Here is a 13,776-nt window from a genome sequence, read left to right on the forward strand (position 1 = left end):
GTAGAAGACCTGGATAGGGTGATGGCTAAATATAAAGCGACATTTCCTATTGGTGCCAAATCTAAAGCATCCAAATCAAGAAAAAGAAGGAACAGGAGAAAAAAAGGGAGAAGAAGAGGATTGCTGCCTCAGAAAGCCGTAGGACCCAAACCTGTATAATTTTTCGGTCTTTGGGAGGTGAACCCATTGATGACAACTATGAAACAGAAGTATGTGGCATTCCTTAGCTAGAAACTGTAGACATAGAAACCCTCTCGCTGTTTAAATCAAGAACAGACCTGGCATGTCTGCGGGACCTCTTAAATGCCAAATGTTTTATTGGCAAAGCTCACAACGTGGTTTGTGACTTCTGTGCATGAGCGATTGTTTCAATCTATCATATGTTGACATTCTAAATAAGTTAAAGCATGTGTTTATGTTGATGCAATATTTAGACATTATGGATAGTCAAAGGCGTAGCATCTGTCTATTTGGAAAATGTTTATTCATTCATTATCGAATTTGTGAAATTTAATTAAGACCCCCCCTCAACTTACTTGAGAAATCTAATGTAGAGCCCCCCCCTCCTTTCCATTATTTTAACTTAAGGCCCCCCCCTCTGGTTTTAGGGCCCCCCCCTCCTGATAATTATTGCACAGTCCCTAATGACAGAATAGAGAAGGGGAGATTTAATAAAATGTCTTCCTCATAAAAGAGAAAGATGTGAGGATTTAAATTTGCCCAAATTTGAATATATATATTTTTTTGGGAGGGGGGAGAGGGAGTGAAAGTAAAGTCTAAAAGCGAATATTAGTAAAAAGGTATATTACTGAAAGCTTGTGTGAAACTTGACAGTTGTTTTGATGCCGGGTTCCTGCAGGACTCAGTCTGATAAGAACATATAACGCACTTACGTCACATTCAAAGTTGTTTTCCTCGGTTTCCTTTGTCCTCAAGTTTACTAAGGTAACGGCGGCTTTGATTGTAAGAGGAAATAGCAGAAAAAGTAATTCCCCTCGCAAACACCACGCCACACAAGATGCTTCCGAAATAATCACAACCAACACTCAATGGGAGAATCTATGCACAAATTTTATTTCAAATTTATTGTCAGCGGATAAAAGGCGTTGGCAAATCAAACGATATTGTGCAGGACTAACGTGGACACCTCTAAAATAATATTCACATAATTTTGTTAATTTACACACCTCGGGCGACACCCCTCATTGGCTAAATAGAGTAACTTCTAATACCCTAAAAATATTAAGGCATGCCTCTTATTTAATTGTAATTTTGTTTTTGCTTGGTAGAATACTTAAATTCATATTTTGCTTCAATCTCTTTTGTTGCTGTTTGCTCCCAAAATGCGTCCGCACTTGCGATTGTTGGCATGAACCATGGTCATCTTTTCGCTAAAGCGTTCTAATTATACATTGTGTATCTCTTTCTTACAAAAGACTGAAAACAAGTTTGAAAATCTCTCCAATTTTTTCGATATCAGTTCTAACATTGTCTAAAGAGTTGATTGCGTCTGTTAACTTATTTGCATTTCACATATCGCTAATTCTTCATTAGTATATGAACTTAGTTGCTAATTCTTCATTAATATATGAACTTAGTTTTGAATAGTGTTGCAAATTTTAAAGTTCTCGAATGTTTCTACGAAGTGAGATAGAAAACTTCCACTTCAGTTGGGCGGAAATGGTAAGTGCCAGCAAGGAACGTCCTTGCGAAAGTACTTTGGTAAGCATGGCCTGCTGGTGGACTGTAAGTCCAACCAAGGTTTGAATACGAAGACGTACCAGATGACGCAAGGTTTGAAATGTAAATATCGTGTCCTCCTCCAAACGTAGGACCATATGTATTGCAGTCGTAAATGGAATGGGCTCTTCTCCAACTATCTCGACCCGTTTGTGGCAGCGTTGTGGGCGCCCATCCTGGCTTGTTGCGCAAGGAGAATAAAAAGGCAGTAGCATCGTAACGATACGAACAACTCTGAGAACCTTAATTAAAGAAAGGATTCAATTAGTCAATCACTTCAAATAAATAAAAATAAATAAATAAAAAAATAAAAAAAAAAAAGTCATTAAGTCATTTATATTAGATCTGGCAAGTTCAACGTCCACATCAATGTCTTTAACATTATTGGTTCTCCTCCTATTTGATCTGGAGCCTCTGAGGCAGAGTAGCGCTGACCTTAAAATAGAGAAAGAAACTTTTCCTCTTATCCACGTCATTGTCTTTGCATAGTCTTAAGTACTTAACCAGTCCCATACGAAATGTAGTTACGGGACTATTTACAAAGTCAAATCATCCAAGCTGGAAAATATTGTAAAAGCCAATAATTCGCTTTGCCTCAGCGCTGGAGGAACGATATGCATTTTTCCAGCCAGCTGCAGGATTAATCTTGTTTACAATAACACCATTTACTCTTTTTTTGCTGCCGCAGTGAGTGAGCCTGAAGCGAAGGAACGAGGCACCTCTCTGATCGGGAGAAGAAACACATTTTTTTGTTCGAAACGCAAGGGATTGTGGTCAAAGGCGCAATGAATTGTGGTTATGCGCGAATAAAAGAATTAGATGCGCGGTATGATCTTCCATTTCGCTACTATAGAGTGTTTTCAATCACGTGATCAGTAAACCTTGTTTTTCCACCGAAACAAAAGAAAACGTTTGCATGATAATAGTGCTCAATTCCCCGAGGATTAGTTTTGGACACTAACATGGCCGTCGTTCCATTGTTTAGGAAACCAACATGGCCTCCGTAATGTCACGTGAAAAACAATCTATAGATAGTTTACACTGTCACGCAACAAAAACATAAATTCGAAATTGTTCCATTAAAAAGGTTAAGAATTTGTAATGTTGTAGGAAACAAATCTTTTAACCACCTCTCCAATTCTCACGTCTGTGCGATACATCGTTTTTGAGTTATTTGTCGAAGCGTTTAATGCAACTTTACAGAGTTGTCCACCAATATGGCGGCCGGTAATCAACGAAAACATCTCGAGTTCACTTTGCGATGAAAGCGCTTACTTTCTCGCTCATGAGATAAAATACATATGTATGAATACATCTCCTAATGTACTTGAAAAGCTCAAGCTGCTGAGATTCATAGGGATTGACATATTTTTTCAAACCAAATAGCATTTCTTGCTCGAATGGTCCGTAGTGATTTGAAATTTTAGAGCCATTGCTGCTTTCTTTTTTCAAGCCTTTTCCTAAATGAAAGTTTGTTAGCGTATGCTATGCTGATTGATAAACGGAGTGTCGTAAAACCAAAACCAAAGTAATTACTTTGGCCAATCAAAAAGGACGGAGACAATCCAGTAAACCAATCAAAAACTCGAAGTAATTACACGTAGCCGACACAAAGCGCGGGAAAATGTGCACGCGCGAGCCACGATTGGTTTTGGTTTCACTTCTGATTGGTTGAAAAAGTGGCGCGAGACTTTGAACCAATCACTGAGTGAAGTAATGCAAAACCAAAGTAACTCATTGGTTTTTGTTCAGATCATCTGGTGTGATCGTGATTGGTTTATTTCCTTTAGGTCATGTCCTTGCTTCGCTGTAATCTCTCATTCTCTCTTCTTCAACTCTAGAGCAGGACAGAGCTATCTCTTCAAGCCAGCATATTCACACACCGCCAAAACGATATGCACACACACAGTACTATTTTATGCACCACAAAATCGTTACACACGTGTGCGCTCCTTACAAAACTATATTTTAGGGTTACGTTCAAACTTGCTCCATTGTTTTGTAATTTATGCACCTTGGGTTATGTTCAAACTTGCCCCATTGTTGTTGTTTGACGTGCTTCTTAGGGTCACGTGTTCAAACGTACCCCTAATTTATGCACGCCTCCTTCTTTTGTCTTTCTGGTTGATGACGTCATTTGATGACTACCTGTCAAATCTGATCTGAATTATCCCATACAACTACTGATACCCGATAAATTCGATCAGAGAGACATCGGTCGCTCAAGATTCAAGGGGCCCGCTCTTCTTTCGATTAGATAAAGACGGACACGGAGACGATGTGTGTCAACTTTGACGAAATTCAATCCTAATGGGTCCTAATGGGAAGCTATGAAAATCTGAGCAGACTTCATCTTTAGTCCATAACACACGGTTCAACACCCAGCAACATTTGTTGCTTAACAAATTTTAAACAACGTTGCACAGGTGTTTTAAAACGGAGTAGACCCGGTCTCTATTTTCGGTCACACAACGTTCAACAAGTTGAAAGGCATATTTCAACATTCAACATGGCCTGACACACTCTTCAAATTTGCTGAACAACAGCTGCAACATTTGTTGATCAACAAATGTTGAACCGTGTCACCGGCTTTTAGAGTCAAATGATGTGTGGTAAATCCACCTAATAAATTACTCAGTGGTTTAATCTGGATTTCGTTCAGCCGCCCCAAGGATATGTATGATTAGTTCTAAAAACGTATGGCATTCCTGGGTTCAAACCGTTTTTCAAGGTTTACAGAAGCAGCTAGTTTTTAAGAACATCACGAAACGTTCAATTTGTGAGGTATGTTTACATGTGTCTCACTCCTCCGTACAACTGATTCAAAAAAACTGTCTGAAGTTCGGTAACAACCTTGCAAAGCCCAACCGTTCTTTTCGTTGTTTTTCAAATGAACTAAGGTATAAAATCCTAGTGTATTATGCATGCTTCCCTAGGTTTTTTAAATTCCGAGACTATTTTTTAGTCAATATATGTACCTGACCAAGATGTAAGACATATCAAAACGTGTCTCGCAAATTCAAAGGTGTCGTTATCTTTTTATTACATGTAAAGGGAACCTCCACTCCAATAACTTAGAGCCTCAGGAAACGATGTTTTTACTCAATTTTTTTTCAAAGAAAAGCGCTTGTCTCTGAAATAATTGAACGAAATTTTTGTTTTCAAATTTCTGGTAGTCGCCGCCATCTTGAATAATTATGACATCACTAAAGAAAGCCGTTTGATGCATTTAGCAACCATAACACGACACAAACATTCAAGATGGCGGCACCTGTGATTTTAAAGTGATAAAAATGACGTTACCTTTTTCAGTTTCAGTTTATATATATAAAGTTAAAAACAAATTTGATTCCGAACATTGTGTGTTATTTTTTGATGGGAGTGGAGGTTCATTTAAGAACTGCGATTGATTTTCAAAGTATTTTGAGTTACTCACCCCATGATATGCTGGCATAGCCCCCGAAATATATACTGGTTCACCTTGATTATGGTAACAGTTGGCCCTTTTCCATCACACAGAGAGTGAAAGGTCGAAGAAGCCCCAACCGTGCTTTGAAGCACGCCAGCAGAGTTTCCAGTAACTAGATTGCTTTGTGATACTGGCTTCAGCCATTCGCTCAGCTGGACCAGGTACATTGCATTGCTTCCAATTATGACAGACTTTTCAATACCTTTTGCAATCTTATCTGTTGAACGAACAAACCATTCAACTTAGATCACAACCCCCAACATCCGTGGTACAGAGGATCACTTTGAAAGAATACGATTGGGGAGGAAAATTTCATCCGTTTACGAGAGCTTATGAAGGTTTACAACTCTCGTTCTTACCAATCTACTCATAGAATACTTATCCCGTATTGCTCAAGGAGAACGCGACGAGATGGGATGAAACAAGAAAGCAGAAGGTTATGTTGTAGCGTGGGCGAGCCTTTGTGCAGACAAGCGAAAACGGAGACCTTTAAGGGAGCAATAAGAGTGTTTAACTCTTCATCACTCGAGTGATTGATTTAACTATCGGTCACGTTACCTTAAACCACGTGACCATTTTAGTGACCGTAAACAGGAGGCAGGTCCCAGGCCCCATCCCTGTTGGACTTGATTTTCTTGATGAAAAGTGCTTCGTTAACCCGCCGTTTGTCCTTGCGCTCCTCTCTATCAAAATAGCCGCTTTGACGTCATTCTTTTTTTTTGTTCATTCCCTATTACTATCTCTTTGCCACTAATCTACTATTTTCAGAGATAAAGCGAATGACTTTTACTGTTGAATACAACCTATAAAAAACCCGACTCACACCCTGGCAAGTTTCTCCCGTCCAATCGCTCACACAATGGCAAGTGAAGTTTTCCGTCGGCTTCGTTGGTGCAGTTTCCGCCATTAATGCATGGGCTGGAATCGCACGGCTTTAGCCCTGAACAACGAAAACGAAGTTTAGATACAAGGAAGTTCTAAAATGTTTCCAACACTCCATATCAAAAAGAGAAACGGAAATTGAGAATTTTTCAATTTAATTTGGCCAGTTTTCTTTTCTTTCTGACGTGTGTGAAAACAGTGACGTTATGAACACAACACTCGGACCAGTCCTTCAGTTCTGAAGAAGATCTTCAAATGACCTTCATAAAGGCATACGTGTGTTTCGTCCGATACCTTTCAATATAACCAACTCCTCAGATATAGCACCTGAAATCCCACTAGCAGTCAATTGATAGTAGCAATCTAGCCTTGCATATAAATTTTATATCACATGGATCCTTCTTTTTTATAAAGGGGTCAGAGGTCAAATGGAGTTCTTAATTGACCCCAGGGGTCTCTGGAAAAAAATTTTACATAAGCCCCTAGCTAAAGAACGGCAGCCTGTTGGGAATCACAACCGGACAGGCCAAGATGGTGACGCAGTGTACACGTTATCAGCAGTTTCTGCTGAAGTGCCTGCCACTAGGTTTACGATTATTACTTGAGGCCGGAAAACGTACAAGAAAACGATAAACAGTTTTTAACTTTGTCAACTAAAGACCTCACCCTAACCCCACAGCTATCCCTCACACTTATCTTATTGCTAAAAATAGCCGGGTAGCAAATCCTTGGACTTAAAAGGACACTTCGTGATGGATATCAGAACGGGCGCGCATCTAATTACGCTTGCATTTCTGGACATAAGTGCATTAGACTTGAATGTATATCCGAATAATAACCGCCATTATTAAGAATTGAACTACGGGATAACGGCTTTCATGCATTTTCATTGGCTCGTTGGACACAGGCTATCAGTTCATATACCTGCTGTACCTAATATGGTGAAGAAACTCGTCAGCGAAAAACGGAGCTGAAAACATTTTTGCAGCTCTGAGAAAAAATGGCCGACAAAAGCTGTTTTGGACCGGAATTGACAAAGGCAAAAATCGATGCTTTATTCGACAATACTACCCCCGGGAACACCAAAGAAGAGTCGTTGATCCTGGACTTTGTAACAAAAAAATTATTCTACTCCGGATTGCTGGATATAAAATGATCTTAACCAACTCGGTGCTACGCGCCTCGTTAGTTATCTATATCACTCATATCCAGCGCGCACCTCGTAGAATAATTGTTAAACATACATTTCTTTCCATATCCTCAGTAACCAAAATACACAAGCCAACGTTTTTTTTACCAAAAAAGGAAACGAAGACGCAAAAATCGTCTGTATCATTCCTTGAGTCGACCCTTTTCTGAGTAATTTATTTTAGGAAACATGTTTTCCCCGCGAACTAGACGCTCTGTGAGCGTAAACTGGGCTGCCTTTGGTACGTGATTGTCCTCCTCAATTTCCGTACTCATTCCAAACACCCAAACAATTGTCAGTGTGTCGGAAACGAAAGACTATTTCTTTTTAAAATAGTAAAATATATTTAGAAATACAGATCAACGCTCGACTGCTGATCGAAAGATGCAATTGTTGTCGAAGTCCATTATTTGTCTCTTTTAAGATTCCAGATGTTCATTTTTTCCCCGTTTGTGTTGTTTATCGAAATGACGTTCCATTCTTGAGCTCCACAATGGTATATTTCGTTTAAGATCCACTAAAACGCCATTCGCGTTACACCGACTTCGATGCCATTGCAGGTCAATTAAATATTCTACTGTGTCCACCGGATAAAATCTACGCATTTCTACTACCCACTAAAACCTACGAAAGATTAGCGCAGAAGACTCTAGGCACAAAGACAATTCTTAGTAGGGGAGTGACAGGAAAGACCCTATTGCGCAAACCAGTAATAAAATTCATATATGCAAATGAATAATTAATACAAAAAGAAAATAAGGCTTGTTTGTTTTTAATGAGTCCTAGTTTACAGAATGTTGGTGTCAAGTGTAAAAACATTCGGCCCTCAATTTGAGTCATCACCAGTTACATAGCACTGGCATTTAGGTTGAATTTTCCCAGAGGCTTCGTAAGCAGACTTTCCAGGTAATCTATGATTTCAGGTTTTCGTTTCCGGTATTCCGGTTGTTGTGTTCTGGTTTACTTATATTTTATTCATCCGCTTTAAATGCGCAAGAGAATTCAAGCTTCATTGCAACAATTTCGATGATGATAGACACCCTCCTGTTGGTTACACCTGCTCCTTGTTCCTGTTCCTTGATGTTCCTTATCCGGATTCCATCGATGACTTGCATAATTTTGTTTCCTCCTCCCAAAATTTTAGGGATAAAAGAATAGGAACACAATTTATGTGCACAGTAGTGTAATTTTCGTCAGTTCTTTAGGATTGCTGTGCAATGAAACAACCAATCACACCAGCAATCACTTTAAAAAGTTCAAACCAAATTACGAATTAAAGATAATCGTTAATTTAGAGATGAGATCATGCTGCAACGACAACAATCCTGTTCCGGGACTCCCTCTTACCCGCCCTGAAACTGGGCCTGGAACCCAGGCAGGAAAATAGAGAGTCTTGTGTCAATTGCAGGCGCATGTTGCACAGACGATAATTACCATGGAAAGGGTTTTGATACCTTTAAATCAACGGTTAGCGCCAACCAGGCCTCGAGAAATGACCCCGGCTGCATATTTAACCTAAATCTTTCTTAATTTTACGTTAATAAATTCTAGCTGCTATTGAAAACAAACAAGATCCTTAAATTAATTAGGAGCAATGACGTGATGTTTACTCTCAAAATCCACCCTTTTTCGGTTAGTATTCAATGTATGGTGGGGTCATACATGGTGTGTTTTCTTGTTTGGAGTTAATGGGACTCCAATCCATGGACTATGACCACGGAGCTATCGAGCCATTTGGGGGAGCTGGTTACTTGTGAGTTCTTGTGAGTTCCTATATAGGGTGTATAGAGCGTTTTTCACATGACGTCACATCGGCCATGTTGATGTTCCAAAACAAAGATGGTGAATCAAACTAATCCTCTGGGATTTGAACTCTATTTTTATGCAAATACTTTTCCTTTGTTTCAGTAATCCAATATATGGTTGCTGGTCACGTGAGTGAAAACGCTCTATAGCGCGTTTTTTTAGCGTCAAAATTCAAACGTGTTTGGCAATTCGAACATTCAATTTAGCTATTCAAAACGTTCAGTTTGGAAATTCAACGTTTCAAACATTCATTTCGGGAATTCAAACCTTCAATTCAATTGAATATTTGAATTGTCGAATTGAAATTTTGAACATTTGAATGGCATGCAAGGTTGAATTTTGAAGGTTTGAATTGAAAAACTAAAGGTTGGAAATTGCCAAATTGAGGGTTTGAATTTCCAAACAGAAGGTTGGAATTGCCGAACTGAAATGAATGTTTGAATTGCCGAACTGAAGCTTTAATAATTGCCGACTTAAACGTTTGAATTGCATGTTTGAATTTTGACAGTAAAAATCGGCATACTTTTGGAAGTGAAACTATAATAAAAACTTATATCTTTGGTTTCATAATCCATTAGTATATACCACACAAGTGCTTTCCGCACATTCTAATTGGCTAGCTTATTGGCGAATAGCAAGTACTCTAATCACCTCTGAACAAAAGTAGAAAAACAAATAAAGCTTCCAGTTTCGTTTCGGTTACCGATAAACTCGGTAAGCTAACTTTTTTGGCACATACTAAAACACAATATTCACCTCATGCAGTGTCAGTAAAAGTGGTGTATATTTACCTCCACTTCGGTGGATGATAGCTAAATGATAGACCTTTTCACAGTTTCTGACGCAATCTTGTTGGGGGGGGGGGGGGGGGGGGGAGGCAAACGCGGTTTCAATGACATTGAATGTATGAGATTTTGGTCGAATTCACACCTCTATAATCCGTGTCAGAAAAGCAGATTTGAAACATTTCAAAATATTTTTAGTCATTTTTTCACTCAACCGAAAATTAGATCATTTCACAAGGCACAACGTCTGAAAATTCTCCTCGGGAATTTGCATAATTTTGTTTACAGGGTTCATACGTAATTTACAAATTTCGTTTACGGTCGTTATAGCTTGATTCTGATCGTCATACTTCACGAAAACTGAGTGCTTTTTGAGGGGTATTCTCGCTATCCACAATCATCAGACCTTAAAGGATTTATAATGGTTCAAAATCGGCCAAATTCCCATACATTCACTATAATTTAAGCCGTGTTTCCCCCCCCCCCCCCCCCTCCCCTAAGCAATATGACGTCTGAAACCGTGGCAAAATCTATTTTAGTTAAAATTTTAAACTTCATGTTACTAGTACATACACGAGCAATTGAAAGATCCCTCAGTATTATTGCAGGTCGCATACTCTGGACAGTCGTGAGAAAACCCTTGGCACTCGTCGTAATCTAAATTAGAGAAAAGAAATATAATCAACGACTATGCAGCGTTCCCAAATAAATAACTATTACTGGCATACCTCAAGGGCCGTACTGTTATTTACAGGCGCTGAATTTTTGTTTAGCTTCGCGCACGAAGAGTAATAGTGATTTTCCACATTTTCAAAAATATTGAGATGTTATGGAAAAGAAAACAAATTACCTCCACCTCTTCTGAAGATGCGCACGTGAATAATTAGCGCTTTGAAATACCTCAATTTCGCTAAACCTTCAGAGACTTGTTCCAACTAGTTTTAGTTCTTTTTCCCTTACCCCACATTCGCTCACTTCAAAACCGATCTCGTCGGATAAATAAGTAAACCTCGATATTGACTTTTGTCGCCCATTTGAAGCTGGTTTACCATGTCCAACACTTCTCCAAGACCCACCATTTGGCAGCGAATAAATGGTGTCAGTCAGTCTATTGCTGAAAAAAATTTTAACGCAACCTCGGCACGAGCATGAAAGCTACAATGCGATTGGCTTACTCCGAGAACGGAATGCAGTTCGCTTCGAACTAGCCTCGTGGGGACGAGGGGCGTTCACTTGAGCCTTTTCCTGGGAGGCCCTGAAGGAGACTATGCTTTGGCTAACTGTCAGCAGTATCACTTCATTGCAAATCCGTACCTTTCTTACTGTACAGCTGTACTTATGGCAGCTTGAACAGTTGACATCATTCCATTTGAATCTGTGAGCCGGAAGTGAGCCAAGGGTGTGCACACAATCCTCATTACGGAAGTTATTGGGTTGATTCGTTGCCCAGTAATGGAAGTCAAATCGAGTTCCATCACTCCAAACGAACGTTCCTTCACTCTTTATGTCAGACAAACCAAGCAACCATTTTCTCCGTTGTGTAAGTTTTGCAGAAAGACATTTTCTTCTTGGCTGTGAACACTGGGGAGGTTGGCTCCCAGTGCGGCACACCTGCTCTGGCTATTGCTCCAGGAATCACAGGATGATACTTTTTGGTAGCAATAACCTTTAAAATAGATCCAGCGATCAGGGCAGATGTCTGAAAAAAAAAAAAAGATACGTCCAGAGTCGACAGGTTGATCTATAAGTTCCTTTTTTTGAGATGAAACACCGTTTAATTTTTGCATTTTTAAAAAAAGAAGTTTCTCCATTTGTTTATTGCTTAACGAGAAGGATCGAATCGACAGTAATCGAGTGAAGACCCTTTTTTCTGTTTCGAAAAAAATGTCAAGAACAAAACTAACTCGTGATCGCTTGATTTTGTCTGCAAAGGTTATAAAAATTTACTTCTAAAGAGAAACTGAGATGTTGCTGCGTGCTCTGTCTAGAACAGGCCCAACTTAACCCAGTAGGTACTTTGACAGTTAAAGGGGCTATGTCAAGAAATTTAGCCAAATTCAGAGACTGAAAACTGACAACCAAATCAAGCGAAGCATGAAAATAATTACTTAAAACAATGAAGGGAGGTTTAAATAAAACAGCAAATACAAAAGGAGGCAGGGATGGGCAAAATTGAAGAAGATTAAAATGGATTTTGATTGGGGTTTTTATTAAAGTTGATCTTTGTTGTTTATAACTTTAATTATGTATGCTCGACAGACCTGGTTTTGTCACGAAGCTTTGGTTTTTGTCTTGATTTGGTCAGTTTTCAGTCTCTGAATTTGGCTAAATTTCTTGACATAGCCCCTTTAACTGTCAAAGGTACCTACTGGTTAAGTTGGGCCTGTTCTAGACAGAGCACGCAGCAACATCTCAGTTTCTCTTTAGAAGTAAATTTTTATAACCTTTGCAGACAAAATCAAGCGATCACGAGTTAGTTTTGTTCTTGACATTTTTTTCGAAAACAGAAAAAGGTCTTCACTCGATTACTGTCGATTCGATCCTACTCGTTAAGCAATAAACAAATGGAGAAACTTCTTTTTAAAAATACAAAAATTAAACGGTGTTTCATCTCTCAAAAAAGGAACTTATAGATCAACCTGTCGACTCTGGACGTATCTTTTTTTCTTTTCCAGACATCTGCCCTGATCGCTGGATCTATTTTAAAGGTTATTGCTACCAAAAAGTATCATCCTGTGATTCCTGGAGCAATAGCCAGAGCAGGTGTGCCGCACTGGGAGCCAACCTCCCCAGTGTTCACAGCCAAGAAGAAAATGTCTTTCTGCAAAACTTACACAACGGAGAAAATGGTTGGCTTGGTTTGTCTGACATAAAGAGTGAAGGAACGTTCGTTTGGAGTGATGGAACTCGATTTGACTTCCATTACTGGGCAACGAATCAACCCAATAACTTCCGTAATGAGGATTGTGTGCACACCCTTGGAACACTTCCGGCTCACAGATTCAAATGGAATGATGTCAACTGTTCAAGCTGCCATAAGTACAGCTGTAAGAAAGGTACGGATTTGGCATGAAGTGATACTGCTGACAGTTAGCCAAAGCATAGTTCCTTCAGGGCCTCCCAGGGAAGGCTCAAGTGAACGCCCCTCGTCCCCACGAGGCTAGTTCGAAGCGAACTGCATTCCGTTCTCGGAGTAAGCCAATCGCATTGCAGCTTTCATGCTCGTGTCGAGGTTTGCGTTAAAATTTTCCAGCAATAGACTGACTCCATTTATTCGCTGCCAAAATGGTGGGTCTTGGAGAAGTGTTGGACATGTAAACCAGCTTCAAATGAGCGACAAAAGTCAATATCGAGGTTTACTTATTTATCCGACGAGATCGGTTTTGAATGAGCGAATGTGGGGTAAGGGAACAAGAAACTAAAAACTAGTTGGAACAAGTCTTTGAAGGTTTAGCGAAAGTGAGGTATTTCAAAGCGCTAATTATTCACGTGCGCATCTTCAGAAGAGGTGGAGGTAATTTGTTTTCTTTCCATAACATCTCAATATTTTTGAAAATGTGGAAAATCACTATTACTCTTCGTGCGCGAAGCTAAACAATAATTCGGCGCCTGTAAATAACAGTACGGCCCTTGAGGTATGCCAGTAATAGTTATTTATTTGGGAACGCTGCATAGTCGTTGATTATATTTCTTTTTCCTAATTTAGATTACGACGAGTGCCAAGGGTTTTCTCACGACTGTCCAGAGTATGCGACCTGCAATAATACTGAGGGATCTTTCAATTGCTCGTGTATGTACTAGTAACATGAAGTTTAAAATTTTAACTAAAATAGATTTTTGCCGGTTTCAGACGTCATATTGGTTAGGGGAGGGGGGGGGGGGTGGGGGGAACACGGCTTAAATTA

At 39.5% G+C, this 13,776-nt stretch overlaps 1 pseudogene; it reads right to left on the minus strand.

Moving 5' to 3' along the window:
- Positions 1-1,063: 1,063 nt before the first annotated feature.
- Positions 1,064-10,539, minus strand: LOC138032849 (uncharacterized; annotated as a pseudogene).
- Positions 10,540-13,776: the final 3,237 nt, after the last annotated feature.

The sequence above is a fragment of the Montipora capricornis genome, chromosome 14, assembly GCF_036669925.1.
Source record: "Montipora capricornis isolate CH-2021 chromosome 14, ASM3666992v2, whole genome shotgun sequence".
NCBI classification, from domain to species: Eukaryota; Metazoa; Cnidaria; class Anthozoa; order Scleractinia; family Acroporidae; genus Montipora; species Montipora capricornis.